This window comes from Phocoena sinus, chromosome 8 (genome assembly GCF_008692025.1).
Source record: "Phocoena sinus isolate mPhoSin1 chromosome 8, mPhoSin1.pri, whole genome shotgun sequence".
Classification (NCBI taxonomy): Eukaryota; Metazoa; Chordata; class Mammalia; order Artiodactyla; family Phocoenidae; genus Phocoena; species Phocoena sinus.
The window spans coordinates 107,203,103-107,221,596 of record NC_045770.1 but is presented as its reverse complement, the minus strand read 5'-3'; the positions used below and the strand labels follow the sequence as shown (position 1 = coordinate 107,221,596).

The 18,494-nt window shown below is 53.9% G+C and overlaps 1 protein-coding gene across 1 annotated transcript in view; it reads left to right on the top strand.

Moving 5' to 3' along the window:
• SHANK2 (SH3 and multiple ankyrin repeat domains 2) overlaps positions 1 to 18,494 on the top strand; it is a 544,666-nt gene that overhangs the window by 499,303 nt on the left and 26,869 nt on the right.

The window sequence follows — 18,494 nt, the reverse complement described above, 5'->3', positions numbered from 1 at the left end:
GAGGGGGCTTGCTGCTTCCTATGGGGGCTTAGGGTTTGGTCTTTATAAGGCCAGACCCTGCATCTCGCGCCTGTGGGTTCTCCCCACGGATGAGCATCTTAGGAGAGACCAGCTTCCCTCTGTCTTCAAGCCCAGGGAAGCATAAGGGTATCTGATAAGGGTATCACTTTTTTTTTCAAACGAGGTGAAACTCACGTAGCATAAAATTAACCATTTTAAAGTGAACCATTCAGTGCGTTCAGTACATGCATGGTGCTGTACAACCACCACCTCTCTCTAGTTCCGGAACATTCTCGTCACCCCCGGGGAAGAATCTCTGAGAAGTCGCTCCCCGTCCCCGCTGCCCTCGCCCCTGCAGCCGCTCGTCTGCTTCCCATCTCTGTGGATGAGCCTGTCCTGGGCATTTCGTAGAGCTGGAATCACACGACATGAGGTCATTTGTGTCTGCTCCTCTCACACAGCGCAGCGCCTTCAAACCTCATCCACGCCGTAGCTAGCGTGTGTCCGTGTGGCGTTCCTTTGTACGGGTGAGTAACGTTCCATTGTGTGGACAGACCACAATTTGTTCATCCATCATTCATCTGTTGACGACCGTCAGGCTGTTTCCACCTCTTGGCTGTTGCGAAAACGCTGCCGTGGACGTGGCTGTGCCGATACCTGTGCCAGCCCCAGGTATGTCCTACGTACCTAGAGGTGGAATTGCTGGGTCAGGTGGTCACTCTGTGTTTCACTTTTTAAGGAACCTTCAAACAGTTGTCCACGTCAGCTGCCCATTTTCACATTCCCATGAAATGCTCACTTTTTTGCATGGGACGTGGACCGTGTGGGGTGCAGCCCTCGTTAGGGCGGGCCCCCTTCCCTCGTGCGGGGGCCTCTCCACCTCCATTTTAGAATCTGGTGAGGACCGGGGGCCCTCCCCCTAGGAAGATGCACACAGACCCACAGTGCTGCCCACAGCCTCAAGGCACATTAGAAAAGGCACCCCTTTGCGGGGCGGGGTGTGGTCACAGCGAGGCGAGCAGAGTGCAGGCTGGACACGAGCGCCACCCAGCGGGCACGCTCACGCAGTGAACAACCCGCACCGTCGTCCGGGGCAGCCCCGACCGCTGATGTGTGGAAGTGCATTCGTTCCCCTTCTGGAATGGAGGCGTTCCCGAGGGCAGCACCGCAGTGGGAATGTCTGTCCAGCAAACTCAGTCTTTCTCCTATGCGCAAAAGCATCCAGGAGTGGTGTTCTCCGCTCTTCTGCCCAAGTGCTGCGAGCTGGAGCGGGGAGGCCCACGCCTGGCCTCTGCCCTAGAGACGGGAGCTCAGGACCCAGCACGGGGCAGCCCAGCTTCCAGGGCCACGAGGCCAGAAAGAGACACGCAGGTGGACGGCAGGGCTGAGGAGCCTCTCGGGGCAGCGTGGCACCAGCCAGCGAGTGACCGAGAGTGGACGAGTTACTGCCAGCCCCAGGTGACGTGCAGGCGGGGCTCCCTGGGGCTCAGTCTCTTCCGAGCTCTCACCTGAGCCCCATACCAGCCAGGAGGCGCTGCTGGCCCCTGCAGGTGGGGGGGCAGGGCTGCAGCACAGCATCCGCCCGCCCCACGGCAGGGCCTGGGGGACGTGGGCGGGATCTTGGCCTCGTGTTCATCCCGAAAGCTGTGCTCCATCCCACGGGACCCTGGCCTGCCCTCCAAGTGGCCCCAGCCCTCCCACTGTCGGGAAAGTGCGTCCATTCACGGGAAGTCAGCCACCGGGTCACCCCGTTGACCGTGCCCCTGCCCCAGGCTGGGGCCAGCATCTTGTGGGCATCTACTTGGTCCTCTGGGACCCCGTGAAGTGACCCACCGTGGCCCAGAGAGCGGCTCCCAGAGACCAGTGGGTGGGCGTGGAACCAGGACTGGGTTCCTGGACCTCAGGTTATTCCTTACCCTTTTTAAAAAAAAAAAGAAATTATTTTTAACTGTGGCAAATACACATAATATGGAATTTACCGTCCTAACCATCTCTAAGTGTATAGTTGAGTGGCATTAATAAGGACATTCATAATGTGCGACCATCCCCAGCGTCCATCTCCAGACTTCCCATTGTCCCAAACTGAAGCTCTGTCCCCATTAAACACTCACTCCCCTTCCCCTCCCCCAAGCCCTGGCCCCCGCCATCCTCCTGTCTTTCTCTATAAATGACGACTCTAGGTCTTCTTACGAGTGGAATCACACAGGATTGATCTTTTCATCGTCTGGCTTCTTTCACCGAGCGTCACGTCCTCGAGGTTCATCCACGTGTGGCAGGTGTCGGAATTCCCTCCCTTTTTCAGGCTGAGTGGTAGTCCCTTGTATGGACGGGCCACGCTTTATCCGTTCATCCATCCATGCACCCTTGGGCGTTTCCATGGTTCAGCTGTTGTGAACTGTGCCACCATGAATGTTGCACACAGGTATCTGTTCAAGTTCCTGCTTTCAGTTCTGTTGGGCACATACCCAGAAGTGGGATTGCTGGATCATACGGAAATTCTACGTTTTAAGTTTTTTTGGTGGTTTGGGGGTTTTTTGGCTATGCCACGCAGCATGTAGGTTCTTAGTTCCCCAATCAGGGATCGAACCAGTGCCCCCTGCATTGGAGGTGCAGAGTCTTATTAACCCCTGGACTGCCAGGGAAGTCCCCTGTGTGTAAGTTTTTGAACAACCACTACACTGTTCTCCACAGCAGCTACCCCATTTTGCATCCCCACCAAGCCTTTTCCTTTTGGTATGAAGTCCGGCCCTGCCCCATGGACGTACTTAAGACCAGGTGACGGGTGAGTCACTGACGGAAAGACAGGTGTGCTAGGTCCTGAGCGTGTGTCTCTGGCCCGGAAACTGGAAATGTTTGCGTGAACTTTTCTTTTCATTGTTATTTATTTTATTTTTGGCCGCATTGGGTCTTCGTTGCTGCGCGCGGGCTTTCTCTAGTCGTGGTAAGTCGGGGCTGCTCTTCATTGCGGTGCACGGGCTTCTCATTGCAGTGGCTTCTTATTGCAGAGCACGGGCTCTAGGCGTGCGGGCTCAGCAGTCGTACCACGAGGGCTCAGTAGTTGTGGCTCACGGGCTTAGTTGCTCCGCGGCATGTGGGATCTTCCCGGACCAGGGCTCGAACCCGTGTCCCCTGCATTGGCAGGCGGATTCTTAACCACTGCGCCACCAGGGAAGCCCGTTTGCGTGAACTTTAACCCCAAAACTCCACTGCTCCAGTGTTGCGGATACAAATACTTGATATAAAAGGCTTATATACACTCCACATCATTAGTCATTAGGGAACTCCAAAGCAAACCACAGTGAGATACCACCGCTCACCAACAGGATGTCTGTGAGCAAAAAGTAAGAGGTGTTATCGCAGGGAAACCGGAACCCTCGTCCACAGCTGGTGGGAATGCCAAATGGTGCGGCTGCTGGGGGGACAGTTTGGAAGGTGCTCAGAAGTTAAACTCAGAATCACCGTATGACCCAGCAATTCCACTCCTAGGCGTGTACCTGACCACCTGGTTCCACTGTGTGCTCACGGCCACCACTACAGGCGCTGTGGCTTTGGGCGAACTGCTCACCTTCTCTGGGCCCCGGTCGCCCATCTATAAGATGGGGATAATAATAGCGTCTGCTGACCAAGCTGTCCGGAGGATTCAATGCCAGTCCGCACACGACATGCTAGCCCCATGTTGGCTCACAGTAGGCGCTGTTATTATGTTCTAGCGTGACCTGCAGGGTCTGGGGGCCGCCTTTGAGCTCGGATTGCTTGACTCTGAGATGCCAGGTCTGGGGTCCACGGGCTGCTGTGAGGCCAGCCAGGCTCTTCCCCCCGTGCTGGGCACCCACCCTGGGACTGGGCAGGTGGCGCTGGCGGGCAGACACCTGCACCGTGGGCTTCAGCCGTGGGGCTTGGCCCGACCCGTGCAGGGGGAGGGGCCTGGATTCTGAGGGCTGCCCCCCACCACCCGGAGTGGGCTCAGCTGGTCCTGGAGGTCTGGGGGGCACAGGCCAGTTCTCCCAGCCCGTCCAGCGCCAGCACAGACAGGGAGCCACAAGGCCAGGCACGCAGCTCGAGGCCCTGCCGGCCTCCTTGTGACCCCCTGCAGGAGACTCAAGGTTTCCGGGGAACCTGCCCAGGTCCTCAACTGCCGTCAAGCCTGGTGGGGCAGGTCCTGACCCACGGATGACTCCCCGAGGCTCCGCCGTCGTCCCCTTCTGCACGAGGAGGCTGAGGCTCTGGGAGGCCCTGTGCCCTTGGCTGCCCGGCCTCACCCTGGGTACAGCCACTGTCCCCACGGGCCGTCAGAGGAGGGGCAGCTTGCCCAGGAGCCTGGCCGCTGCTGGAGGGCTGGGCACGTCCGACTGCACCGGGCTCAGCCACGTGTCACCGGCTTCCCCTCCTCTGTGATCTCACGTCTCAGTCACCGGCCGTGGGGCACACGCAGCCCCTGTTCCGCTCGCTGCCGCCACGGGGCCTCCAGGGAGCAGCGCCCCCTCGCCAGCCCCGGCCGACTCTTAATTACGCACGTCGGTGCCGTGCGCGAGGCAGCTGGAGGGCCTTTTCTAGCGATTGCCCTTCTGAGTTAAGAGCAAAACAATTATTTTAAACACACCGGGAAGTCGACCACTTTAGGATTCCCCAGCCTGAGTCAGGCCCACCTGAGCCCACACCCTTCCCGGGACCCACGGGGGCTGTTCTGGAATGAGCTCCAGGCGGTGGCAGCAGCTGCCCCAGAGGAAGGGGCCAGCGTCAGCACCTGCCCGTCCCCAGTAGGGGTCACTGAAGTCTGCAGTCAGGCAGGGCACCCGCACCCTCTCTGGGAGGCTTAAGTCGAGGGGTCCTGGGGGCGGTGGTGGAACTTTCTGGAGAGCCTGGACAGTGGAGGGAGGTGTGTGGGTCAAGAGCCAGGTGTGCCCAGACCAAGGCTGCAGGCCCCCAAACCGTGCTGGAGGAAGCCAGGCCAGACAGAGGAGGGGTCCAGGGTTTGGGGCCGGCACAGAACTAATCGAGGCATCTGATGAAACGGTTGCACCACCACCTCCCCACCAAGTGAGTCTCAGCGGGTGGCACCACCGCTCTGGCCTCAACCCTTCGAGGCCCCTAGTGAGCCAGTGGGTGTTTCTCAGAAGGAGGAGAGTCATCTGCGGAGAAGGGTGTCGGTCTGCTCTGTGGCGCCCGGGCTCTGTGCCGGGACCCCCCTCTGTGCTCTCGGGACGGTCCATGCAGCATCCCCGTTGTCATGGGGCCTGCTCTCAGCCTGGGACTCACTGCAGGCTGTCCACACTCCCACCCTGGTCCCCACTCAGCAGCAGCCTCACAGAGGGCTTTGGAGGCATGTGGGGGCACACGCTCAAACGTGGCACACGCTGCCTCCAGACTCCAGAAGGGCTGCCAGGCCTCGTGCGTGCACGCATGCCCACGTGTGTGGAGTCCTAACGCGTTCCAGACCACGGAGGCCCAGAGCGTCTCAGAGCCGACGGCCCCTGCGTTTCTGTGGGGTTCACCTCCCTCCCCCCGGTTTGTAAGGCGTCGGGAGAACTTGCTGCTTCCTGCTCACCAGACGCAAGCCCCACGATGTCACCCGCGCAGGGGCAGCGAGACGCTTCGTGGGACGTCGGGTTGGTCGGCTCTGCGGCCGTGTTTCGGCAGAGTCAGACCCGGCATAGCCCTGAGGCCGGGCTGTGTGTGTGGGCTGCTGGCGTACTGGCCACGGGATCCAGTGACATAACCGTGGCAAGTCCCCAGCACAGGGACGCTCCACAGGTGCTCACTTCACGTTCGCTCTGGGTTTGGGTTGCTAGCAACGCTGCGGAGACGGCCTGGCCCCTCCGTGTTCCAGGAACCACGCCTGGGCCTCTGGGTCCTCGCGCCTCACGTGGGCCTTGGAGCTGCCCCCGTGCCTCCCTGAGCAGGGGCAGTGGAGGGCACGGGGATGAAGGGCACCGCGATAAAAGGGCAGCCTGCTTCCCCACTCGGCCTCCGTCCAACACCCCTCCACTGCCTTGCCCTCAAATGCTGGATGTTCACCTGGAGGAAGACAGCATAATGGGCTGAGAGCCCCCTAAAGCCCCCGATTCATGCCCAGCTCAGCCCCAGCTTTGCCTCCGACACAGGAAGTGATGAACGTGTGGATGCCGGCAGACGGGGACACAGGTATAAGAGCCGAGGAGGAGAAACGGTTGGAGACAAAACCCGCCCGAATGAGAAAGGCTGGCCTGTGAGCGTCCCATGGGAGAAGCCATTTAGGGGTGTCGGGGGGGGGGGACCCTTTCCTGGAAGAGCCGAGCCTCAGCTTTGCCGACACTGATGTCACACACCCACCCACATCGTGTCCTCGTGGAGACGGGTGGGACTCGCTCTCCCGGCGCTGCTGCCGGAGCTCCTGGTCTCGAAGCCCCATCCAGCATCACTGTCTCGCTTGGAAAATAGGAAGCTGGAACTTGAACCCGGCGTTCCGACCCCCCACCCTTCCCAGATATTTGTTGGGCGCCTGCTGTTGTGCGGTGCCGGAAATCTGTATCTGTAACGGCCCCGCCACCATGCCGCACGCTGAGGTGTGAAGCTCAGCCCAGGACAGGCCCTCCACGCGTGTAGAGCCACACGCCAGCCTGAGTGAACACAGACACACGCCCACGGCACCGCCACGTGCCTCGCTGCTCGGCGAGGGCAGGAAGGAAGCGGCCGGCTCTGAGCCCACGCCGGGATGCTGGATCCTTGGGCTCGCTGGTACAGGAAGCCCTCTGCCCCCCCATGTGGGGCCTCGCGTGCAGCATCTTTAAAGGGGGTGTGACTGGACCACCGCCGCACGTTGCCAGGAGCAACTGTGGCTGCTGAGAGGCGGGCCACGGCATTTGGGGCCCCAGCTCCTGACCAGCCTGGGGGCACCTCCTCTTCTCTCGAAGTGGTCCCAGGAGTGATCCGCCTGGCCGGGTAAAGCAGACAGTTACCCTGCAGGAGGGGATGGTGCCTTTCTCCCTCCCCTCTCCCGGTCCCACCACAGCGGTACAGCTGAGGGAACAGCACACAGCAGGTGGCTGGCCAGCCTGCATCAGAGCCTGAGCAGGGGAGGGGCCCAGGTCTGGAGGGACCGTGTTCTAATCAAGAGGAAACAAGATCGGGGTTTGAATAAACCGTGGTTTGAGGCAAGCTAGGAACTAATTATGCCCCGAACTCCTGCACATGCTCACACACCCCCACAAAGGACATGCAAGACGTGGCTCACGGTGGCTGCCCTCGGGGAGGGCAACGGCCCGACCGCAGAGGGGGAGTCTGCCTGCTGGCGCCTTGTGAGTTGTGTCCCACGTGCACCTGTCCCCATCGAGGGGTTTTCAGGCACCTGATTGGCGACGACCAGTTAGACAGCTGCTGAGGGCGGCACCTGCACTGCCTCCGGCAGTGTAAACCACCCAGGCAAGGGGGTGAAAAGCCGGCGGCAACAGGATTTTGGAAGCCTGATGGCACGCAGACTTAGAGAGCCCAGAGTGTATGCTCCTGGACTGCAGTGGGGAGAGCGAGCTGAGGTGGAACTGCCCCGCGGGACCCCCGCAGGCCAAGGGCTGGCAGCACCCGGGTCCTCTGGAGACACAGGTCACCTGGGGCCCCGTCAGATGAAGGAACCCCAGGGATTCCTCCCAGCGGAGAACCGGAGTGCTGGCAGGGATCAGAGCATCTCTGCGCGCCGCCCGGCACTGCCTCCAGGGCTCGTCGTCAGGAAGAGGCAAGGGCAAGAGAAGTGCGGTCAGAAGGGGAGCGGACACACATGTGTACACACCCATGCAAGTGCATGTACACGCACACATAGAAATGCACATGTGCGCTCGTACGTGTGCATACACACGCATGTGCATGGACACACGTATACAGGCACACACAGGTATTTTCTCGTTTCTTTTTATTTTTTTTATTTATTTTTTTCTTGCGGTACGCGGGCCTCTCACCGCTGTGGCCTCTCCCGCTGCGGAGCACAGCCTCCGGACGCGCAGGCTCAGCAGCCACGGCTCACGGGCCCAGCCGCTCCGCGGCACGTGGGATCTTCCCGGACCGGGGCACGAACCCGTGTACCCCTGCATCGGCAGGCGGACTCTCAACCACTGCGCCACCAGGGAAGCCCTCGTTTCTTCTTTTTAATGGAAGGATAATCCACACACAGAAATGTTTTTTTAATTTAATGTTGCCTTGGGGGTAGAGAACACAAAGAGAAAGGAAAGACTTTTCTGAATACAAACTGTAGATTAGATTATGAAATTGGGTGAATACTTCACAACTAAATCAACATTTAAGAAATCAATACCAAAATAATAGAAATGAACATAACCACAAATTAAACTAAGGGCATTAACGGAGAAATTATTTCAAGTGACACTCTGTATCACCGCACACTGAAATCTTAAGCTCTTTTCAGTAATTATATTGTTAGTAACGATAATGATATTGTTAGCCTGAAACTATCTAATGATTGTAATGATAGAAGATAGATAAATGACAGGTAGATGGATAGATAATAGATAGGTGGCAGATGGACAGATAGATAGGCGATAGGTGATGGATGGGCGGACGGACAGACAGAAAGACAGACAGATAACAGGGCAAGAAAATAAGTCATTACCGGGCTTCCCTGGCGGCGCAGTGGTTGAGAGTCCGCCTGTCGATGCAGGGGACACGGGTTCGTGCCCCGGTCCGGGAAGATCCCACATGGCGCGGAGCGGCTGGGCCCGTGAGCCATGGCCGCTGAGCCTGCGCGTCCGGAGCCTGTGCTCCGCAGCGGGAGAGGCCGCGACAGTGAGAGGCCCGCGTACCGCAAAAAAAAAAAAAAAAAAAAAAAAAAGAGGAATGGGGAACCCCATAGAGTAAAAGTGACCCATGCCAACAGACACAACGTGTGGCTTGTGTTCAGCTCCTGATTCCAGCGAACCAGCTGTATACTTGGGGACAGTTACGAGACAGGGAAACTCCAGCCTGGTGGAGTACTTGGTGATACGAGGATTGAGAGTTACCTTGTAGGTGTGATCGTGGTATTGCGGCTGTGCTTTTAGTGTGAGACTTCGTCTTTTAACACAAAGCGGCCCGGATTGCTTTCAGGCAGGGTGAGAGGAGGCTGGGACTTGCTCCATGGCGGGGGCGGGGCGGGGCGGGGCAGGGCGGTGGGGCGCATAGAGGCACTGGAATTGCTCCAGCCTGTCGATGCTGGCGCTGGCTGGCGAGGCTGCGGTGGTCCAGAATAATGGTCTCTCTGCTCTTGGTTATTTGTGGGACAATTTTCCATAATAAAAGACTGTAGAAATGAGCTTCCTTTTTAATTAATAGACTTTTTTTTTTCTGATAGTTGTAATTTACAGGAAAAGAAATAGAGTGAAAAGTACAAGAGTTTCCACATACTCCCTTACCCCTCCCCACCTACCCATTATCGTATTTTCAACATCTTGCTCTTGCGTGGTACACTCGTTACAATTGATGAACCAATACTGATACAATATTATACAATATTGATACGTTATTATGAAGTGAAGTCCAGTTTCCATTAGGGCTCCCTCTTTGCATTGTACATTCTATGGATTTGGACAAATGTATAATGTCACCTACCCCCCCATTTCAGTATCATAAAGAATAATAATTTCGTGGCTCTAAAAATCTCCTGTGCTCCACCTGTTCCTCCCTCCCTCCCCCCCAACCCCTGGGAACCGCTGATCCTTTTATGGTCTCCGCAGTTTTGCTTTGTCCAGAGTATCACGTCGTTGGCATCATACGATGTGCGGATTGGCTTCTTTCACTTAGCAAGGTGCGCTTAAGGTTCCCCCATGTCCTTCAGTGGCTTGACAGTCCACTTCTTTTTATCACTGAATAACAGTCCCGTCGTCTGGACGTATCACAGTTCATCCACTCACCTACTGGAAGACATCTTGGTTGTGTCCAAGTTTTGGCGATTATGAGCACAGGTGCCATGAACATCCACGTGCAGGGCTTTGCGTAGACACAGGTTTTCGCTTACTGGGGTGAACGATCACCAAGGAGCCTGAGGGCTGAGTCACACGGAAACGGTGTGTTCAGTTTTGTAAGAAACTGCTAAACCGTCCACCGAGTGGCTGCACCGTTTTAGCGCTTCCACCAGCAGCGAATGAGAGCAGCTGTGGCTCCACGTGCTTGCCAGCATTTGGTGGCGTCGGGGTTCTGGATTTTGGCTACTCTAGTAGGTGCACAGTGGTATCTCGTTGTTGTTTTAACTTGCGTTTCCCTAATGACATGGGATATTGATCGTCTGTATATCTTTTTTGGTGAGGTATCCAGCTCTTTTGCCCAATTTTTATTTGGGTGGGTTGTTTTCTCATTGTTTTAAGAGTTCTTTGTGCATTTTGGACACTTGTCCTTTATCTGATACGTGGTTTGCGAAACTTCTCTCCCCATCTGTGGGTCGTCTTCTCATTCTCTTGACAGTGTATTTTGCTGAGCAGTTTTTCATTTTAATGGAGAGTGCTTCTGGTGTTTTATCTAAGAAGTCATTGCTAAACTTAAGGTCACCTAGATTTTCTTTTACATTATCTTATGATCTTGTGTTTTACCTTTAGGTCTGTGACCCATCTGGGGTTAATTTTTGTGAAAGGTGTAAGGTCTGTGTCTAGTTTCTTTTCTTTTTTTTTTGCATGTGGCTGTCCCCATTGTTCCAGCACCACTGTTGAAAAGATTATCTTTGGTCCACTGAATTGCCTTTGCTCCTTTGTCAAAGATCAGTTACTGGATTTGTGTGGGTCTATTTCTGGGCTATCTGTTCTATTCCGTTGATCTATGTGTCTATTCTTTCACCAATACTTGATTGGTGAAGTTCTGTAGTAAGTCTTGAGGTCAGGCAATGGCAGGCACCTGACTTTGTACGTCTTCAATACTGCACTAGCTATTTTGGGGCTTTTGCCTTTCCATATAAAGTTTAGGATCAGTTTGTCAGTATTCACAAAATAACTAGCTGGGATAGAAATCAGCTCTTTAGGGGTCTTCCTTAAATATGACATTGATGAAAGAATTAATATGAAAGAGAAAGCCCAAAATAAACATACTATGGAGGAAAAAAAAAGGAAACAGACTACGCGGGGAGAGCACGATTATGAAAAGACAGTTAATATGATCAGTGAGATAAAAGAATATATTGCATCCTTGCAATAAGGACAAAATGCTCTTTTTTAAACTGAGAACAGAATAAGAGCTCTTGAAATTAAAAATATAGCAGATACGAACATTTTGATAGACTGAAAGATAAATTGAAAGGAATCTCCCAGAAAGAGATGTGGAAAGATGGAGAGGAAAGATGGAGGGCCAGTCCAGAAGGTCCACCGTGTGCTAAATAAGTGTACCTCAAAGAGAAAATGAGGGATGTCTTTGGCGGTCCAGTGGTTAAAACTCCGTGCTTCCACTGCAGGGGGCGCTGCTTTGATCCCTGGTTGAGGAACTAAGATGCTGCATGCTGCGCAGTGAGGCCAAAATTTTTTGAGAGAGAGAGAGGAGCGAGAGAGAGAGAGAGAGAGAGAGAGAGAGAGAGAGAGAGAGAGAGAGAGAGAGAGAGAGGAGAGAGAGAGAGAGAGGGGAGAGAGAGAGAGAGAGAGGGGAAAGAGAGAGAGAGAGAGGGGAGAGAGAGAGAGAGGGGAGGGGGGGGGGAGAGAGAGAGAGAGAGAGAGAGAGAGAGAGAGAGAGAGAGGGGAGAGAGAGAGAGAGAGGGGAGAGAGAGAGAGAGAGAGAGGAGAGAGAGAGAGAGAGAGGAGAGAGAGAGAGAGAGAGAGAGAGAGGGGAGAGAGAGAGAGAGGGGAGAGAGAGGGGGGGGAGAGAGAGAGAGAGAGAGAGAGAGAGAGAGAGAGAGAGAGGGGAGAGAGAGAGAGAGAGGGGAGAGAGAGAGAGAGAGAGAGGAGAGAGAGAGAGAGAGAGAGAGAGAGGGGAGAGAGAGAGAGAGAGAGAGGGGAGAGAGAGAGAGAGGGGAGGGGGGGGGGAGAGAGAGAGAGAGAGAGAGAGAGGAGAGAGAGAGAGAGAGAGAGGGGGGGGGGAGAGAGAGAGAGGGGAGAGAGAGAGAGAGAGAGAGGAGAGAGAGAGAGAGAGAGAGGGGAGAGAGGGGGGGGGAGAGAGAGAGAGAGAGAGAGAGAGAGGGGAGAGAGAGAGAGGGGGGGGAGAGAGAGAGAGAGAGGGGGAGAGAGAGAGAGGGGAGAGAGAGAGGGGGGGGGAGAGAGAGAGAGGGGAGAGAGAGAGAGAGAGAGAGGAGAGAAAGAGAGAGGGGGGAGAGAGAGAGAGGGGGGGGGGAGAGAGAGAGAGAGGGGAGAGAGAGAGAGAGAGAGAGAGAGAGGAGAGAGGAGAGAGAGAGGAGAGAGGAGAGAGAGAGAGAGAGAGAGAGAGAGAGGAGAGAAAGAGAGAGAATGAAAGAAATGTTCAGGAAATAACTGAAGGAAACTTTCTAGAATGGAGGAATGCAAGTTTCCTGATGGAAAGGGATTCATGAGTACCCAGTATAAGAGATGAAAACAGAGACACACCGAGGCATATCAGCAAATTTCAGAAAACCTGGACCAAGGGAAATGTTCCTTCTCCGTCTAGCTGTTTCATCAATTTGAGACAGGGGCATTAAAATTTCCTACCACGTTTGCAGAGTTGCCTATTTCTTTAATTCTGTCAAATCTGGCTTCATTATATTGCGGCTCTCTTATTAGCTGCATAAATGTTTATGACCGTTATGTCCTCCTTATGAATGACCTCTTGTATCGTTATGAAATATCCCATTTGATTTCTTTTGCTCTTCTCCTTAAGTCTATTTTTTTCCAGCTTTGTAGATACGTAGATTACATACCGTGAAATTCCAAGCTCTTGAATTACACAGTCCAGTGGATTTTAATGTATGCGCGGTTGTGCAACCATCACTAGTCTAATTTTGGAACACTCTGTCACTCCAGAAAGGAATCTCATGCCCATCAAGGGGCTCATGCCTCCAGCCCCCTTTTTGGCTACTATGAAGAATGCCGTTATGAACTTCTGGGTAAAGGTATTTGTGTAAGCACATGTTTTCAGTTCTCTTGGGAGTACACGTGGAGTGGAGTTTTCTGGATCCTAACTCCGTGTTTAACTTTTTTGCAAAGTGGATAGTCTATTACTGTCAGATATTAATACAGCCACTCCATCTATGGGAAATCCTTTTTCCACTGATTTACTTTCAGTCTCTCTGTGTCAAGTGCACAAACAGCATATTTAGGTCTTTCTTTAAATCTGCTTTCATCGCTTCTGCTTTTTAACCGGAGCTTCATCCCATTAATTTAATTATTGACGCTGCTCAGCACAGGTGTGCCAGTTCGGTTTGTTTCTCTTCAGGTTTCCTGTTCTCCCTTTTCTGCTTTATTTGGATTATCTGACTATTTTTAGAACTCCGTTTTGTCTGCTTTTTAGCTGTAGTTCTTTACATTCTCTTTAGTGGTGGCTCTGGGACTACAGTACACATCCTTAACTCTTCCGTCCACTTGGAATTCACACTGCACACTTCACGCGAGGTATAAAAGCTTGGCAGCCGTACGGGTGTGCCTGCCTCACTCCTGCCTTCCTTTATGCTACGTCTGTCTACTCACATCATAAACCCCACAGAACAACAGCATTTCTGCCTAAAACGGTCGTATCTATTTTTTAATGAGAATGAACATAATCTTTTATGTTTTGCCCAGGCATTTATCATTTCTCACATCCCTCGTGCCTTCTAAAGATCCTTCATCGTTTCCCTCCAGCTTGAACAACTTCCTTTGGCATTATTTGTAGTACAGGTCTGCTGGCAGTGAATTCTCTTGGTTGGCATTTATTTACAAAGGTCTTTATTTTGCCTTCCTTCTTGATACTTGCAGTGGTTACAGAATTCTAGGTTGGCCATCGTTTTCCTTTTACAGTTTTAAAATGCTGTTCCAGGCTCTTCTTGTCTCCATGGTTTCAGATGTGAGGTCCACAGTAGTTCAAGTCACGGTTCTTGTGCAAGTATATGTCCTTCTCTGGCTGCTTTAAGATTTCTCTGGCTTCAGCAGACATTGTGCCTAGGCGTGAGAGTCTTGGTATTTATCATACTTGGGAATCACTGAGCGTACATTAACGTCCCTTCGCCTAACTGGGGAACTTTTCGGCCATCACGTTTTCTGACCCGTTTTCTCTGTCTCTTCGGGGACTCTGATTATCGTCCCCGTCTGGGCCTCTGATTATCATCATGTTAGACCTTCTGACGTTGTCCCACAAGTCCGTAACACCGTGTTCACTTCTGAAAATCTTTTCTCTCTTCATATTGGACAAGTCCCGTTTCTGTACTGAAGTTCACTCTTTGCGCTGTCATATCCATTCTGCTATTAAACCCATCCAGTGCTTTTTAAAATTTCAGATACTCTTGTTTTTTCAGCTGTAACATTTCTCATGGTTTTTTCTTCTTTGCTGAGATTTCCGACTTTTCATGCATTAAGAGTATATTTTCTTTTACCCAGTGGAGTACTGTCGTCTAATAATTGAACACCTTGGTCACCTGTGGATTCATCAGGTGAGTTTGTATCCTATCCTGAATACTGTGAGTGTTACGCTGTGGCAACTCTGGACTCTGTTACACTTCTTGCTTGAGTGCCGGTGTTTTTGCTTTAGTTGCCGGCTGCCCCGGTCACACTCAAGCTGCAAACTGTCTAGCCTACTGTGGCAGTTCAGGTATCAGTTCAGGTGTTTTACAGCCTTATCTGCAAGCTATTTGGAGTTGGCCCTGTGCACACATAGTTCAGATGTCAACCACAGACTTGGGAAGAGTTTACACACAGAACACGGAACTACCCTTCTCTGGCCCTCTCCTCTCTGGAATTCCCCCCTCACTTTGGCCGCTGTGGACGCAAAGGGCTCTGCCCTCTGACTTCTCAAGCCAGAAAGGCTGCGGTTTCTACCAGAGCATCAGGTAACTCACACCACTCTGTGTCCATGGCCCAAAGCTTCCGATTTTCCACTGCCACCCAAAATCTGCCTACCCTTGTTCATGTTCCAGAGCTTTCAGGGAACTGTCTTTGTTGGTTTGAGGATGAGGGACTATATTCTGTCCAGACTTTACAATTGTTACCTGCAGAAGAGTTAATCTTAGGAGCTTACTTTACCTTACCTACCCTCCAACCTCAAATTTTATACCCAGGCAAACTACTATTTAAGTGTGCAGGTAAAGCCATTTTCAAATAGACAATGTCTAAAAAAAAATCACCTCCCAAACTCCTCTTACTGGAAGACTACTGGAGAACGTCCTCTACCAAAAATGAGGTTTTGAATCAAAGAAATACATACATGCCGGTCTAGGGTTCAGAAGATCCAACACAAGACAGAATCAGAAGGAATTCTGAGGGTGACAGTAACGGGGGGACACAGGCCAAGAGAACACTGAACCCACACTGTTAGAGAAGTCTTCAGGAGTGATCCGTTCAAGAAGACAAACTTAACAAGACATCCAATGTACCTGAAGATTTTGAAAAGAGATTTACATAATTAAGGAAGTGTTTGGACTTGAATTACTGTTAAGTACACAGAAAATTAAACCAGTCTAAAAACACCAGAAAATTACTTCCACTCCAGGGAAAACAAAACTCACTGGAAGAGGCAAAGTAATCATAGTATATACCATGTGGTTTACCGGTAGACAGATGTTAGACAGTCATGACGTAAACCCTGAATGTTGATCTGGTTAAAACTACTCGGTAACTATGACCTGAGGATGGACGTCCTGGGAAACTGGTGGTACGGGGGATGAAGGAAAAGAGCTGAATTCGTAGCTCTCAGCCTCAGCTGAGGGTGACTCCGACCTCCCAGAGGACAACTGGCAATGGCTAGCGACATTCCTGGTTGTCACTCTGTGGGGGCGTGGACTGCTGGACCTGGCGGGTAGAACGCAGGGGCGCTGCCGAACATCTTGCAGTGCGCGCCCGGACAACGCACCGGTTGATTGGTCCCGAGCTGCAGTAGTGCCACAGCTGAGAAGCTGAGCTAGATCATCGTTTTCAGTAGTGGTGTGTCAGCAGATGCTATCTAAAATTAACGCATCAAGTAGCAGCCTGGTGAGAGGTGCAGTGACGGCTATAGAAAGAATTGGTCGAAGGCTTTGGGAATGAGAAGTGGGGCTAGGTGGTGAGGTCCTGTTGGCTTTGTTGTAACAGGCCTTGTAGAATTCTGCCTCTTTAAACTGGGTACACATACAAGCTTGATATTTCAAGTGACAATTTAAGTGGAATTAGAGAATTATTTAGGAAGATACGAAAGTGTGTAAAGGAAGGCACAAGTTCCCCGAACCAAGGTGGTGGCCAGGCTGGTATTCTTGCCCTCTGCCAGGACGTGGCCATGCTTTACTCCCTGCATAAATCGCACCATGTCTGTACGTAAGAATGACGCAAGGGAGAGAATGGCACTCTCTTACAGGTAACTGGATCTGCTCCAAGGCTGTAATCTTCAGGACCTGGCTTAACCTGTAAATGTGGTGGCTGATTAAGGCACACACCTCCTGGTGGCAGCATGCCAGAACTGTAGGCCCAGTGCGGTGTGTGTTTGTTTTGGGGTTTTTTGTTTTGGTTTTTGAGGGACCATGAAAGTTCAGTGGGCAATTGAGGGAACAGCAAGCATTTCACTTACTCAGTCTCTGAGGTTCCTGTCACCACATGAGCAACTTGGAGCATCTGCTTTAAGGATGGTAGCTGGCTCCACAGTCCCGTTCTGGTTAGACTGAAGTTTCAGTCTGGGAAACTAAATTGCAGCTCTCTGCTCTTTGCTCTCTGTCCCTCTGCGCTGGGACGAGGATGGAGCTGCGTGTTCCCATCCCGCCTCGCTGGTCACGGGCTTCTTACTGATTCCGGGTTGAACTGTGCTGCTGGAGTTCCTGTGCCTTCTTGGAAGCGGGCATCCACATGCGTCACAGCACAGCCACCTGACAGCTCCACGCTGTCGCTGCTGAAGCGCCACCCGTGCAGCCGCAGCTCTGGCCTGGGTGTGCGTGTTGCTCTGGGGGCCGGCCTTCATCCAGAGCTTCTTTACTTGCAAAGCAGCGTGTGGACTTAAGTTGGGTGTGGCTGAGGGGAGACGGAAGGGGAAAGAAGAGCGTGAGGGGCCCACGGTCAGGGTGGGCTCCGTGGCAGGGGCTGCTACCCACTGTGGGCTTGAGAAGCCGCTCCTTCCGTCTGGAGCAGGTGTCGCGCTCGTCCTTGGGGGGGTCTTTGAGCCCCTCCCCATGCCTGCACTGACCCATCACGAATAGCGCAGGGGCCCGCCCGTCGGCGGCAGGATGCGGTCCTCCTCTTGGTCCGCCCTCCTCGCACTGGGCTGGCCACCGAGGCCTGACGGGTGGGCGGCCGGCGGCCGTCTGTGCTGCAGGCATCTCACCAGGGCCTCGGGCAGCTCCGTCCCACACAACCCACGTCGCCGCGTCCCATGGTTCCAGACCTGACCGGGTCTCCCCACCCCTCCTGCCTCCCTCCGGTCCAAGCGGCCCGTGCTCCCAGCCCGGGTTCTGCCCTCTCTGCTTCTGCCCCACCCCCTCCTCCCATCCCAAGTGACTGATGCTCCTGAAACATCCATCTGCCACATCCCTCTCACGCTCAAAACCCAAGGTCTCAGCTGGCACTCAAGGCCTCACCGATTGGGCCTTGGGCCTCTCAGAAGCCAGGCTTTTCTTCTACCCCCTCCTCCCCGCTGGGTTCACACTGCTCTGGCCCTCTGGTCCCCTGGCCATCTTGCTGTCCCACGAACGTGCCAGGCTCGTGCTCGCCTCAGCGCTCGGCCCTGGCTGCGCCGGCTGTCCAGGGCCCCATCACCACAGCCCAATGCCTGTGCACAGCGCCTGCCCCTCTCTCTTGCCGGCCCTGCTTTCTCGGGTGGCACTCAGCACAGCTGAGCGGACATTTGTTCGTTGACTTCCGTGCCGTCCGACTCCCCCATGAGAATGTAAGCCCCCGGAGGGTGGGGACGGACCGTCCACCCCCCGTATGTACCTCCTGGATTTAGAGGGCCCTCAGAGCAAGAGTGGTGGCTGGAATCAACGAATGAGCGCTGCTGTCTCAGCGCACTTGTGGGAGGAGAGACGCAAGGGAGGGAGACCAGTGTGCCTCGGACTGCGTGTCCCGGGTGTCCGCGGTCTGGCTGAGTTGGGCCCGTTGCTTCCACCCTGGCAAGCTCGGGGACAGCCGTCCCCTCTCCTGGCCCAACTCTCCACCGCACTTCTTTACTTCCTGAATTCATCTGGCTCCCTAATCACACTCTGAGAAAATCAGTGGAAAGGAGAGCCACTAGGAGTCACTGCAAAGACTGCGGCTGCCGCCCGGAATCTGGCGCATCTCCCCCTCCCAGGCAGCCTCCTGAACCGCCCTTCCCCGGTGGCCAGCTGTCTGGCTTGCCCGTCCAGGCCTGAAGGGGTTCCTGGGCCCCGGGAGAGCCGGGGTGAAGCAGACCGAGCTGGCCTGGAAGAGGCCCGCAGAGGTGATCAGACCCGCTCGCCTGGGTCCTGGTCGTCAGAGCCGGGCACCTGGTGCGTC